The 16,160-nt window shown below is 25.2% G+C and overlaps 1 protein-coding gene across 1 annotated transcript in view; it reads right to left on the minus strand.

Moving 5' to 3' along the window:
- Nucleotides 1-8,108, minus strand: part of LOC117180722 — a 1,130,389-nt gene extending 1,122,281 nt beyond the window's left edge. Inside the window, exon 1 of the mRNA XM_033373210.1 lies at nucleotides 8,013-8,108. The gene's annotated coding sequence lies outside the window, so the exon portion shown is untranslated. The remainder of the gene's footprint in view (nucleotides 1-8,012) is intronic.
- Between the last annotated feature and the right edge of the window lie 8,052 nt (nucleotides 8,109-16,160).

Raw genomic sequence — 16,160 nt, forward strand, 5'->3', positions numbered from 1 at the left:
TTTATTGAATACTCTTCTTTCTTGGTAGAAAAGTAATCTTTGTTTAGCTTTTTGGATGAAAATGTAATTTTTTTATTTAAAATTTTACTATCATGTTGAAAAAAATTAAATTTTTTTTTTGTTCAGTTATGTATTTGATTATTATTATTATATATATCCATATTATGTACACCTGGAAAACATAACCTGAAAATCGACGTATGCATGAAATTAAGAATCACGCAAAAGACCCAAATCGCCAATTTCTTCAATTTCTTTCAAATGGGGAGCAAGATATAAATAGAAGACCACCGAAGTCTTCCGAAGCCTTCAGATCGGCAATCATCGTACAGCAGAACTCCGAGGTCGAATCGTGCATTTTCGGCTTACATACGAACTCACAGTGGTAATCATGCACTTTCTTTTTTGCGGCTCCCAAACGGTAGGTATGGTGGGGGTAATTTCCATCCACGATCTGGCAGCTCTGGGGGAACATATCCTACGCTTAAAAGTACATAAATTTATGTAACTAAAATTTGTGGAATATTAATTTAAAAAAAAAACTTCAGCTGGAAGGCAGCAATGGAAGAGCTTCGCTCTGAAGGAACCACCATGTTGGTCACAGTAGTCTCTGCTCCAGGTAATTATGCTTCGTTACGTGTGGACTGCTGTCTTAAATACTCAACGCGTCATTTCTGTTGCGAGAGAGGCGGCACGTCGCGCCCTTGCGGATTTTCTTTAAAGCTACCAGTCCAGAACCGCAAGACTCAAATGGAGGAGTGTGGGCAACATTTTTGATAACTAAAAAAAATTGGTATCAGAACTAGAGAATTAATAAATAATATTTGTGCGCAGACAATCAAATCATTAGATTTTTATTAAAAAGATAACATAACACAACATTTTAAGGTCATACAGAAATTACAGAGAATCAATGTAATGCCTTGGTAATAAAAAACCATTTCCGGCTTTAGGAATTGCACAAGTTGACGAGAGAAGGTCGTATGCAATGATTTGAATGTGCATCTGTTAATTTATCCCAAACGCCTACAAGCAGAATGCCACGCGACCAGTTTGAACAAGGACGTTTGAACTGTGGGAATGAGGAAAAGCCTCTGGTTTAAACACAGTTTTCTCTATTCTTTATTTCCTTCCTGATTACCTTGATCACTATGAGAGATTAAATGATGTCAGAGCATCAGGATCAATTCAAGTGGAAGCTTCAATAATTTGAATAAACGAAATACAAACTCAAATAATTATTTGAAATTTTTTTTTAATTTGTTCGCTGCGTGGGCACATTCTAGTTGCGCGACTGTTCTTTCTCGCGCTTCGCGCTCGATAATGTATTTACCAAAATGCGAATTTTTCTACATTATGTTCACCTCTATTATGGCTAATTATTTCCCAAGTGACACCACCTAGAAATTTTATGTTTTCGAAAAATTTCAAACTCAAAATTTGATAAAAATTTTTCAGAATAAGCAATGAAATAATTTTTTTTTTACTTTGCACCATTTTTATTTTCCGACAAAGAAAAAGCACATTTTTAGACGAAAATCAACTGACAGTGCCATTCTTAATGGATTTTAATTTTTCTTTTTTTAGAATTGACCGTAAGGCTTCCAGATATAATATTTAAATGTGCAATTTTTATTTTGAAGTAACAGAAATTTGTTGCTCAACAACAAACTTACAACTTTTTGTTGCTAAATTTTTCCATGATATCATTTTTTCTAAGACTTTGAAATTCACTAAAAAGGGTCATAAATCGATGTAAAAACTAACTACAAATAATTTATTAGTGGGTTATAGTGACAAAAATTTATTTAAGAATGTTATAAACAAATTAATTAACAAAAGTCATTTTTTCGTGATTTGCAATGATTAGCTAATTCTGACCTATAGATTTCATACGAAGTATCTCAGATAATTATGTGCGCTTACAATAAGTTAAGAATAGCTGATGATTGCCAATTATTTAAACAATTTTTATAAACAAATGCACATTATCATCATTTTTTTATGAAAAGGTTTGTTTTTTTTTTGCGAAATCAACTTAAAATGTTTTTAATAAGGCCCCTTACTATCATATTTTTCATAGTGACCAAAAAATGTTTATTATTTAAACAATTTCTATAAAAAATGCGCATTTTTGACAATTTTTTTCATTAATAGGCTTGATTTTTTTTTTGCGGAATTATTTCGAAACATCTTGCAAAAGAATCAGTGCTATCATATTTTTAATAGTCACAGAAAATTATAATTATTTTAACGATTTTCATAAACAAATACACATTTTGACCATTTTTTCATGAAAAGGTTTAATTTATTTCAGAATCAATGCGAAATATCTTTAAAAAGAATTCTTGCTGTCATATTTTATAGTGACCTAATATATGACTGCAAGGATTTTTTTGTCGAAAATGGACAAAAATTTTTTAAAGATAGTAAATTTTTTTTGATTTTTAGAAAAACTTCTTGTAGAAGTTCACACGGTGCAAACTTGGTTTTATTTACACAGAAATTTTAGGTTTCTTGATGTCACATATCAGGTCACTATAAAAAATATGACAGAAAGGATTCTTTTTCAAGATGTTTAGCATTGATTCCGAAAAAATTAATCCTATTCATGAAAAAATGGTCAAAATGTGTATTTGTTTATGAAAATCGTTTAAATAATTATTATTTTCTTTCACTCTTAAAAATATGATAGCATAGATTCTTTTTTAAGATATTTCGAATTAATTCTGCAAAAAAATCAAGCCTATTAATGAAGAAAGTGGTCAAAATGCGCATTTGTTTATAGAAATTGTTAAAATAATTAACATTTTTTGGTCACTATAAAAAATATAATAGCAAGGATTCTTAGACAAAACATTTTAAGTTGATTCCGGAAAAAAATCAAGCCTTTTCATCATAAAATGGTCAGAATGTGCATTTGTTTATAAAAAATTGTTTAAATAATAGGCAATCATTATCTATTCTTAACTTTTTGTAAGCGTCTATCATTATCTGAGATACTTTCTACAAAATCTATGGGTCAAAATTAGCTAATCATTGCAAAGCAGGAAAAAATAACTTGTTAATTGATTTGTTTATAACATTATTAAAACAGTTTTTGTTACTCTAAACCACTAATAAATTATTTGTAGTTAGTTTTCACATTGGCTTATGACCTTTTTTAATAAATTTCAAATTCTTAGAAGAATTGGTATCATGGAAAAGTTTAACAACAAAAAGTTGTAAGTTTCGTGTTAAATAACAAATTTCCGTGAAGTCAAAATAAAAGTTTCAGAGTTAAGTGTTGTACCTGGAAGTCTTAGAGACAATTCGAAAAAATCAGAATCAAAATCCGTTAAGAATTGCACTGTCTCATTATATGCCTATTTATAGAAAAATAAAAATGGTCCAAAGTTGAAAAAAATTATTTTCTTTTTTATTTTGAAAAATTAGGGTCAAATTTTGAGTTTAAATTTTTTTTGTTTTCATCGAAAAGTGTGTAAAAATACGATTTTGCGCGCATGCGCAAACTAATTCGATCCACCTAAAATTTGGTATGAGGCATCGTTTCCAATAGGACAATGACTTTGCCCAATATAAACCTGATTGTACCTCGCTCTGGGGCTGTTTTTTAGATATTGCAAAATAAACTACAAATTTTATTTGTAATGTTTCGGTTTATATTTGTTGCTTATTTTTCATCAACTTTTATTATTAGCCACCCTGAAAAATGTATATCATTTTAATAAATCTATATTATTAACATTAATAATATTCAGTAGTTTTAGGACAAAAGTAATTTCATTGTCTTATTTTTTAATTAAAAAAGTGCAAATCCTATTCAAATAAAAATTATTATTAAACATTTTATTGAAACTTGTGTCGTTTTTCCAAAAAGTTTCCTTTTTATTTTTAATATATTTTTATAATCAGAGTTTATAACAAACTTGTAGACATTTTTTATTAAAAATCTTTTGCCTTTTTTGTCTCTTTCATCGTTTTTCAAAAAATTTTATCTTTTTATTTTGAATGTTATTTGTTACGATGTTATCAGTACAAATCAGTTTTGTACTGATTTGTATCATTATAAGAAACAGGTACATTGTTTTGTTTATTATTTACCAGTCACGAACACGTTCTTTCCTGTTTTTTAAATAGAAACATGTATTTTTCATTCAGTAAAAAAAAATTCACAATCGACAAAAATTCCATTGTTATGGGAAAACACAATGCTTTGTTGGCTCATTGAATAAAATGTATCATTGAATGCAATTTAATAAAGAGAATTTTTTTGAAAATATTTTCCTGTGGATTGTATAAGAATTTAAAAAAGTTTTTATGATTCTACTGAAAAAGCATGTTTTTAAAAATAAAAAAATAAAACAAAGAATCTAGAATATATAAAATAACATTTTTTATTTACACTATACTTTTTGTTTGTTCCTCTATTCGTTATGTAATTTAATAAATTTCAGTATGAATGTTTTCAAACTTTGTTAGTTGAATTTATTAAGAAAAATGATTTAAAATACGGTCTTTAAAAACAACCGTTAATTTTTTTCAACTTCGCATTTAAAATACCATAACATTCCAAATAAATAATAAATTAAAAATATATTTCTGCTATTCTATTTCTGGCAGACCCGGCCACACGTTGCTGTGGCTCAGTTATAATAGGTTGAATTAATATTATACTAAACTATTCAATAAATCGAAGATGACGCCATCTATTGGTTGCGTACTCTACCTAGATAACGTAAAATGTTGAATTGGCGGTCAATAAACTAACTTACACCGCCATCTGCTAAAAACTTATGGAACTTACAAATAAAACATTTAATTTGCAATAAATAAATATTCAGGTAATTAATCAAGATAAAAAGTATCCTATCCTTTAAGTTGGACCAAATAACACACATGATACAAAATTGCATCAAGATCGGTTGAGTGGTTTCGAAGTTTAGTGGCGACAAACATCGTGAAACGATATAAATATGTGTGTAGCTTATTATTATTCAGTATTTTCTTTAATCAACTAATTAGATCTAAAACACTAATTATCCATCATGTAATGAATGAATAATAACCGACTTATACTAGCAGATTTTTTTTAAACTGAATTTTCTCCACCTTTTCTACCAAAAAGGCGCAAGTAAATATTTATTATGGATTTTTTAAAATAATTACAAACTGTATTTCCAACAAAAAATTACTCTTAGCATTCATGAACTGCGTTATTGATTCCAAAAAGTAATAAATTTACAAGATTTGCATAGGACAAAAATTGTTTAAATAAATGCAAATATTATAAATAATTGAAAACTGTCTTACGTAAAATATGTATTCTTAACATTCATTATATAGAATTATAATTCTGGAGAGCAGTAAATTTTTAAGATTTACAGGGAAGACATTGTTTAAACAATTGAAGCTTCTTTAAAAAAATTTGATACATCCTTAACCATATATTATTCTAAAAATTCCTTAATTGTGTCATTAAGTCCAAAAAATAATAACCTCTTTATGAATTACAGGTAAAATATTATTTAAACAAATGAAAATTGTTAAAGTAATTTCAAAATATATTAAACAAGAAATATTATTTCTCGAATTTATGATATGAGTCATTTATATCGAAGAATAATAACGCTATTTGATTTACAGGAGAAAACAAATTTTTTAAACAAATTGAAATTTTATAAATAATTACAAGCGCTCTTTAAACAAAAATATAACTTGAAGCATTCATTAACTGCGACATTAATTCTGAAAATCAGTAACTTTTTCATATATGCAAGGAAAAAACATTGTTTAAAGAATTGAGAATTGTTTAAATAATTTCTAAATATCGTTAAAAAAAATACTACTCTCAAAATTGGTTATAAAATCATTAGCTTGCGAAGAGGGTGACTTAAAGCGATTTACATAGCAAAAAATATGTAAACAAATGAAATTTGTATAAATAATTACCAAATCTGTTAAGCCAGAAATATTATTGTTCAAATTCATCGACTTTATTATTCACGCCAAAAAATAATAACTTTTTAAGATTTACATGCGAAAAAAAATTAATCAAACAAATAATAATTTTTTAAACAAACAAAAATTTTATGAATAATCGAAAAACTGTTTACAGAATAATTAAGTTTAGAAAATAATAAATTTCTGTAATTTACAGGCGAAACATTATTTAAGCAGATGAAAGTTGTATAAATAATTACCTAATATGTTAATCAAGAAATTAAAATTCATTAAATTTATCATTCATTCAACAAAAAAATAATAACTTTTTAGGATTTATAGGCGAAAAAATGTATAAACAAATAATAATTGTTTAAACAAATAGAAATTTTAGAAATAGTTGCTAACAGTTAAAAAAAAAAAATATATATATATATATAACTCTCAGCATTCATTAAATACAATATTAATTATGGATAGTAGTAACTTTTGTAGAGGTACAAGGAAAAACAATTGTTTAAACAATTGAAATTTTTTTAAATAATTTTCAAATTTATTTACAAAAAAATATTAATACATTGGATACAAAATCAGTAATTTTGAAAAGTAACTTTATACGATTAACAGGCGAAAAATTATTTAAACAAATGAAAGTTGTATAAATAATTACCAAATCTTTTAAACAAGAAATATTATTTCTCAAATTCATCGACATCATCATTCATGCCAAAAAATAATAACTTTTTATGATTTACAAGCAAACATTTGAACAAACAAATAATAATTGTTTAAAGAAACAAAATTTCGATAAATAATTGCAAACTGTCTTTCACAAAGCATATAACTCTTAGCATTAATTAAGTACGATATTAATTCTGAAAAGTAGTTAACTTTTTCATATTTACAAAGAAAAAAATTGTTTAAATAATTTCCAAATATCGTTATAAAAATATTAATTACCCTCAAAATTGGCTACACAGTTAATTATTTGAGAAAATGTCAACTTTACACAATTTACAGGTGAAAAATTATTTAAACAAATGAAAGTTGTATAAATAATTATCAAATATTTTAAACAAGAAATTGAAATTCATTGACTTTATCATTCCTTCCAAAAAATAATAACTTTTCAGGATTTACAAGCGAAAAAAAGTTATTTAAACAACTAATATTTGTTTAAACAAATTAAAATTCTATAAATGATTGAAAACTGTCTTTTACAAAATATATAAACCTAACCATAAAAACTTAAAATTACTACAATATTAATTCTGAAAAATAGAAACGTTTCCATATTTACAAGTAAATAATTGTTTAAACAAATGAAAGGTTTGTAAATAATGACCAAAAATGTTAAACAAGAGTTATTCTTCCTCAAATTTATCGACTTGGTCATTCATCCCGAAAAATAATAACTTTTCACGATTTAAAAGCAGAAAAAAATATTTAAACAAACATTAATTGTTTAAAGAATTCAAAATTATTTACAAAATATTTGGAAACTTGAGCCTTATTAGGTAAAAAAAATAATGTTGAAAAGAGTTCGAAAATATACCGTCTTTGTCATCAATTTTACATCAAACTGCTATTTTGCATTTTTTTGGGCATTTTCCGGGCAAATTATAAGGGATTGGGACAGAAGGGGGGGGGGGGGTCAAAATAAAAAATATATTAAGTGCTACTTATTTTTAAAACATTTCTTAACAAGTGACTAAAATTTAATTTAGAAAAATTTTACACGAACTTATTTTTTCCATTTTTTTGAAAACCGATAAATTTGGACCACCCTAATGAAGTCAATTATTTTCGTGTTGTGTAGAATAACGTTATTTAAAAAAAATTAGATTATGTCATATAAAAAATCCAATAATTTCCAGGGGTTGACAGCTGAGTTAATTTGCAAAACAATAATAATACATTAACATAAAAAGATTAGCCACCACTCTCGTTTTTCCACCAAATTTTCCGAACCGCAAAATCTCGAAAACAAATTGACACACTTTTGTCAAATTACTCTTAAAATAATAAATAATTTAATAATCATTTTCTAATCCCGGAAAATTACTAACCTTTGTCGGCGGTCCAGTTTCGAATTGCACTTTTTCCTGGGAACTGTCTCCTCCACCTCGCCTGGAAAAATGATCCTGATGTTGATATTTTGATACGAATTTCCGTAAAACTTCGCGCACTTTTCGTAACGATGAACTTTTTCACTTTTCCGCGGCGAGTCGAGACTTGTCGCGTGGGCCACTCGGACGGCACATGCGGAAAATGGCAGCAGACTGGCACTACTGATAGTCGCGAATTTTCGCGGTTTTCCGGAACACGAGATGCGCGTGTTCGTCGGGTGTCCTCGGGCTAAACAAAACCGACGAGATTTACGAGGGAGAGAGAGGGAATGCACTTCCGAGCTTCCGAGAATCCCAGAGCGACTGCAGCGCCATGGGACTAAACGAGAGCAAGAGGAACCTCACAGTAAAACTGACATACCCTGCGTGCGAATCAAGAAACCGCAAGTATTTTTTTTTTTTAATTTTGTGGAATGAGAAAAATAAGATAGGAATAATTAATTCAAATTTACCAATTAAATTTTGATGAAGTTTTTTATTTTTTGATGAACTAGGCTCGGTGGATAACTTTAGTTTAGTTACCATTGCAGATGTTATCAAGCGAGTAAGATTAGGGAGCTTACAAAATAAAAATTGCTTATTAAAATATTAAAACTGACTAAAACGCGGTAATTTTGAATCATTTAGTTTTCTACCTATTGTGTAAAAAATAACACATTTTAATGTCACAATTATAAAATGAATACTTGGGACAGTTTTTATTTGAAATTTCCCACTTGATCACTAGCGACCTCACACGCAGAAAATATTATTTGGGTTAAAAAAAGCCAATCAGTCATCAGAAAATCATTTTTTTTTTTTTAGAATGTGTCGATTCAATTTTTTCGATCACAAAAAAACTTTCAAGAAATAGTTCAATTCTCAGCAAAATAATTACGTTTTTGAACAAAGTCAGGGGCGTACGCAAAGGGGAGATTTTATCCCCCCCCCCCCATGATGTATAAAATTTCTTTAATTTTAATTTTAACATTTTTTATTTTTTTATAAAAAATATTTGTATAATGTTCTACGATTTTTTGTCTGTGCATGCCCCTGAACAAAATAGTTGAGTTTGTAACCTACAAAATTGAATTTTCAACTTAAAAGTATAAGTTTTTAACCAAAAAGGAAGTAATATTATAATATTTTTTGAGGCAAAAATGGAATAGTTATATTTTCAGTTTCCAAAATTAATTATCAACAAAAAAAGAGAATTATCAACTGATTAAATTCAACTAAAAAATACGATTTTTAACAAAACAGTTGAATCCTTAACCAAAATGATGATTTTTTAAAAAGAAGATTAAATTTCTGCTCACAAAGACGAATAATTAAAAATAATATATTAATTTTCTTCCTGAAACTATGGATTTTTAAGAACAAATTAAATTTTTTTACCAACCAGTTAATATTTTTTAATCAATATTTTAATTTTGAATCGAATAGTTGAATTTTCAACAAATAATAATACTTTCCGAACAAAAATGGAATAGTTACACTTTCAATTTAAAAATTAATAAAAAAAAGAGAATTCTCAACTGTTTGAGTTCAACTGATAACACGAATTTAAAAAAAAAAAGTTGATTTCTCAACTAAAATAATGCTTTTCAAAAAAGAAGTTTAATTTTCTGCTTGAAAAAAAAGAATTTTTTTTTAGATGCAGGAATTTTCCACCTGGCACTATGAATTTTCAACAAATACTGAATTTTTGACCAAATAGCTAATTTTTCAAATAAATATTAAATTTTTTAACTATATAATTGAATTGTAAAGAATATAATAATAATTTTTTACATCAAAAATACAATGGTTATTTTTTTAGTTAACAAAATCTATAATTTTCACACAAAAAAAGAGTCCGTAACTTGTTACGTTCAACTTTAAAAAAAAACGAATTTTTGTCAAAATAGTTCCATTCTCAAACAAAATGATGATTTTTAGAAAAGAAGTTTAATTTTCTTTCCAAAATGACGATCTTTTACATAAAAATACATACATTTTTCACCTGACACTATGAATTTTTAACCAAAAATGAATTTTTAAACCAAGTATTTAATTTTTTAAATCAGTAATTCATTTTAAAGCCAAATAATTTAATTTCAAAAAATTTAATAATAATTTTTCAATTAAAAATAGAATGGTTACATTTTCAGTTTAAAAAATAATTTAAAAAAAAAAAGAATTCTCATCTGGTTGATTTTAATTGAAAAACACGAATTTAAAAAAAAAGTTGAATCATCAACTAAAATGGCGATTTAAAAAAATATATAATTAATTTTCTGCTGAAAAAGACGAATTTCAAACAAAATATATGAATTTTCCACCTTGCACTATGAATTTTCAACCAGAAGTGAATGTTTCACTAATTAGTTAATTATTTAAATCAATAGTTCATTTTTTAACCAAATAGTTCAATTGTAAAAAATATAATAATAATTTTTTAACCAACAATGGAATGGTTACATTTTTAGTTTAAAAAATAATTTAAAAAAAGAATTCTCATCTATTTGATTTTAACTGAAAAATACGAATTTAAAAAAAAGTTGAATCCTCAACTAAAATGATGATTTAAAAAAAAGAGGATTAATTTTTTCCTCAAAAAGACGAGTTTTTAACAAAATACAAAATTTTTTACAAAAATATATTTTTTCAACAGGGATCATTAAAAACAAGTGAATTTATGAGATCTCTCTTTTATCAACACCCAGAAAATTTGCTTCTGGTAAAGCAGTTTACTAAATTGTTTCGTACGGTTGGTCGATAACCTGAAAGTGACAAGATGGTTCAGCCAAATACTACAAACTGCTATTATCCTTGATGGCGCTAAAATTTGTTTTATTATGAAATAATTAATTTTTTTAATTTCATCGCAAATCTTTACATTTTTCCGTTCTCAGAATGAAGCATTATTTGATTCCTGACTACGACATTTTTTATTAATTTTGATATTTTAAATTAAACTTTTAATTATTAATAAATCTTGGACCCTGATAAAGGATTCAAATTTTAATTTTTTTTGAGGTTAGTTTTGTTTTTTAATATTGCACGTTAAACAAGAATTTAAATTTGTATTTATTCTGAATTTTTGAATGTTTGACGTTAAAAAAGAATTTAAGTTTTGACTTATTCTGAATTTATAAATTGAATGTTGGATGTTAAAAAATTTAAATTGTGATTAACTCTGATTTTAATTTTTTAAAGTTTGAGGTTAAAGAAGAATTTTAATTTTTCTTTATTCTAAAATTTATTTGAATGTTCTACGTTAGAGAATAATTTGTATTTTTATTTATTCTAAATTGAATTTTCTAATGTTCCGCTTCCAAGAAAGTAATTTTTGATTTATTCTGAAATTGATTAAAATGTTCAACATTAAAAAAGAATTTAAATGTTGAATTATTCTAAATTCAATTTTAATGTTCAATGTTAAATATTCATTTAAATTTTGATTTATTCTAAATTAATTTTTTTAACGGTATGCGTCGTAGAAGAATTAATATTTTTAATTTATTTTAGAATTTAATTTGATTGTTGAACGTCAAATAAGAGTTTAAGTTTTGATTTATTCTAAATTAAATTTTTTAATGTGCGCCAAAAAAGAATGTAAATTTTTTTATTTATTTATTAATTTCATTTAAATGCTTAATGTTAAAGAAGAATTAAAGCTTTAAATTCTTCAAAATTCAATTTTAATGTTGAACTTCAAACAAAATTTAAGTTGTGATTTATTCACGAATTTAATTTAAAAATTGGACGTTACAAGAATTTAAGTTTTGATTTATTTTTAATTAAATTTTTAATGTTCGACTTAGAAGAAGATTTTAAATTTTGATTTATTCTGAAATTAATTTGAACACTGGACGTTAAAAAATAATTTGAATTTTGATTTATTTTTAAATTTAATTTGAATACTCAATGTTAAAGTCGAATAAAATTTCTAATTATTCTAAATTCAATTTTAATGTTGAACGTTAAAGAATAATTAAAATTTTGATTTATTCTAATTTTAGTTTTTTAACGATGCGCGTCGTAGAAGAATTAAAGTTTTAATTTATTTTTGAATTTAGTTTGAATGTTGAACTATACAAAATTTAAGTTTTTAATTATTATGAATTACATTTTTTAATGTTGGGCTTTAAAGAAGAATTTAAATTTTGATTTATTGCAAAATTAATTGGAATATTGGACGTTAAAATATAATTTAAAATTTAATTTATTCTAAATTTAGTTTTTTTTAATGTTGCACATCCAAGAATAATGCACATTTTGAATTATATTCTAAATTTAATTTGAATTTTGAACATCAGATAAAAGTTTAGGTTTTTATTGCTTATAATCAAGATAAATCTTGATTTATTTGTGAATTTAATTTCAATTCTCAATATTAAAAAAGAATAAATTTTTTTTATTATTTTAAATTCAATTTGAATGTGAAATGCTAAAAAATAATTTAAATTTTAGTTTATTTGTCAAAATAATTTGAATTTTGATGGTTAAAGAATAAATTAAAATTTTGAATTATTCTAAATTTTATTTTAATGTTGAACGTTAAAGAAAAATTTAAGTTGTATTTTTGAACGTGTGCGTGTCAAAAAAGAATGTAAATTATTGTTTACTTATAAATATAATTTTAATGCTGAACATTTAAGAAGAATTTAAGATTTGATTAAATCTAAATTTAATTTTTGAACGCTGGACCCCGAAGATTTTATATTTGGATTTATTTTGAACTTAACAAATCAATGTTAGATGTTAAGAAGGAATTTAAATTTTGATTTGTGTTCAAATTGATTGTAATATTCCAGGCTGATAAAGAATTAAAATTTTGATTTGTTCTCAATTTGATTTTTGAATGTTAGGCTTCAAAAAAGAATTTAAATTTAAATTCATTTGTGGATTTAATTTTAATGTTGAACAGTAAGAAATCTAAATATAATTTTTATTTTAAATTTAATTTTGTAATATTGGGCTTCAAAGAAAAATGTGCATTTTGATTTATTCTGAAATTAATTTGAATCTTGGGCGATAAAGAATAATTTCAAAGTACTATAAATTTAGTTGTTTAAAGTTGCGCTTCAAAGAAGAATTAAAATTTTGAATTATTTTTAAATTAATTGAAATGTTGAACGTTCAGAAATTTAAGTTTTAATTTATTCCGAATATAATCTTTTAATGCTGGGAGTCAAAAAAGAATTCAAATTTTCATTAATTGTAAATTAATTTTATTAATGTTTCGCATCGAAAAAGAGTTTATGTTTTAATTTATTTATTTCTTCAAATTTTTTGATCCAAAAATCAAACAGAAGATATTCCAATATTATACAATAAACAAAAAAAAATGTAGTAAAAATATTATTTCTTGAAAAGATTTTTTCTTCGATTTTCGGTAATTATACTTTTTCAAGTTACGTTGCAAGAAATTTGAAAGGAAAAAATATTGAATTTAAAAAAATGTTGTTTAAGAATATAATTTTTTATAATATAAAAAAATTTAATGAACAAATGTATTAATCAAGCATTTATCGACAGACAAATTCATTTTTCCTATGTCAACTTTTAATTGGGAAATTCATGATAACTTTAGCAAAATTCGTAATTTTTTACCAATTTTATGATTTTTTCAAACAAATTTAATAAACAAATGCATTAATCAGGCATTTATCGACAGACAAATTTGTTTTTTTTTTCAACGTCAATTTTTTAATTAGGAACTTTATGATAACTGCAACAAAATTCCTAATTTTCTTATCAATTTCATGATTTTTTAAAATAAATTTAATAAAAAAATGCATTAATCAGGCATTTGTCGATGGAAAAAGTATTTTTTTATGTCAAACTTTTAATTGCGATCTTCATAATAAATTCAGCAACATTCATGATTAATTAATAAATTTCGAGATTTTTTCAAACAAATTTAAAAACAACTGCATTATATGGGCATCAAATTTATCAACTAATTTTGAATGTAGCGGAAATTATCCATTAATTCCTAATTTAAAAAACTGATATCGAAAAAAAATTTTCCATCGGCAGATGCCCGAATAATGCATTTGTTTACCAAAATTTTTTAAAATATAAAATTAATTTAGCAATTACGAATTTTGCCGAAGTCATCATGAAGTTTCTAATTAAAAAGGAAGACATCGAAGAAAAAGAATTTTTCCGTCGATAGATGCCTGAATAATGTATTTTTTTGTTACATTTTTTTTAAATCATAAAATTTATCAACTCATTATGAATGTTGCTGAATTTCTTATGAAGATCCCAATTGAAAGTCTGAGATCGAAAAAAAAGAATTTTTCCTTCGACAGATGCTCCAATAATGCATTTGTTTTTAAAATTCGTTAAAAAAAATATAAAATTGATGAAAAAAATTATGTTGACATAGAAAAAAAAACGAATTCTTCTATAGACAAATGCCTGATTAATGCATTTGTTAATTAAATTTGTTTAAAGAAATCATAAAATTTATCATTTTATTATGAATACTGAAATTGTCAAGAAGTTCCTAACTGAAAATATTGGCATTGAAAAAACCGAATTTTTCTTCCTGCATATGCCTAAAAAATCCATTTTTTTATTATATTTGTTTTTAAAAAATCATGAAATTGATAAAAAAATTATGAATTTTGCTCAAGCTATCATGAACTTTCTAATTAAAAAAGTTGACATAGAAAAAACGAATTTTACTGTAGACAAATGCCCGAATAGTGAATTTGTTTATTAGATTTGTTAAGAAAATAATATAAAATTAATCCAAAAATACAAATTTTTCTGACCTTATCATGAAGTTCCTGAATAAAAAAAATCGACAAGAAAAAAACGAATTTTTCTTTCGAAAAATGCCTAATTTAAGCATTTGTTCATTAAATTTGTTTATAATATAAATAATTATAATTTTGAGAGAATTTTTTTAACTACAATATTGTTTCCATTCAAATTCCTTATAATATAACTTGGAAAACCGTAAAATTATGAAAAATCGTAAAAAACAATCTTTCAGCAAATAATTTGTTTATAAATTTCTTTTTATTATATGATATTAAAATATGTGTATTTAATTTAAATTTATGAAACATGGTTAATTTCAACAATTTTACATGTTAATGACGAGCCAAATGGTCATTTTTTCGTCATATTTATTTATTTATAAAAAAATTGAAATCTAATTTAAAAATCAAGCTCGACAACTCTCTTAGAAATCTGATCATTTTTTTTCTTCAAATCGGTCAATATTTATAGGCTGCATGTTATTTTGAACCAAAAAAGTCATTTTTTTCGATTGTGCGTTGGTTCATTAATTTAAAAAAAAAATTTTGCATTGCATATTTTTCTTAACAATATCACTTATAAATAATATTAGTCAGAAAAAAGTGAGGACAGGTTGCAAAATGAAGTTTTTCGACCACCCAGTAAATGAGGATAGGATGTTTGGTCGAACTTGAAAAAAAAAACGATGGCATTTTGGCATCGAATCTGTGTTTTGACGACTTTACGTGACAATTTGGTATTGGTCAGCGAATGGGTGACTCTGTTTGTGAGTGTTTGAGCATTGGTGCATAATCGAATTGGAGAACCTCTCGGGGCCTCAGAGCCACAGACATAACAACCTTTTGCAACGAGTCCTCTAGGGGCACTCTCCTCTCTTTTACAGCTTCACCTTCCTTCCTTCATTATTTACTTTCTCTCATTTTACTTTTTTTTTCTTCTCCAAGGTACACATGCCATTTTACATGAGACTGCATGCTTTCAATTACTCTTAATGTTCCCCCTTTTTCACAAATTTTTCTTTTTATCCCCAGTAGACTAGTATTTTTGCGCGCATGCGCGCGATTACTTTTCTACTCATTTTTATTATTTACCCAATTTTCTAATTAATATTTATTTGTAAAAATTTTCTTAGAACTTATATTCTTGCTGAAATTAGATTCTGAAATAATGAATTCAGTGAATTTACACTGTTAAAAATGTTTGGAAATCTACAACACTTCTATAATACAAGAGTAAGGCAAAATTGCGGAATTCAAGATTTTCTTGAAATGTAAGGAATTCGTGAAATGCAAGGAATTAAGGAAATTCGAATCAATTCACGGAATTCATGGAATTCGTGAA

The sequence above is a fragment of the Belonocnema kinseyi genome, chromosome 9 (assembly GCF_010883055.1).
Source record: "Belonocnema kinseyi isolate 2016_QV_RU_SX_M_011 chromosome 9, B_treatae_v1, whole genome shotgun sequence".
NCBI classification, from domain to species: domain Eukaryota; kingdom Metazoa; phylum Arthropoda; class Insecta; order Hymenoptera; family Cynipidae; genus Belonocnema; species Belonocnema kinseyi.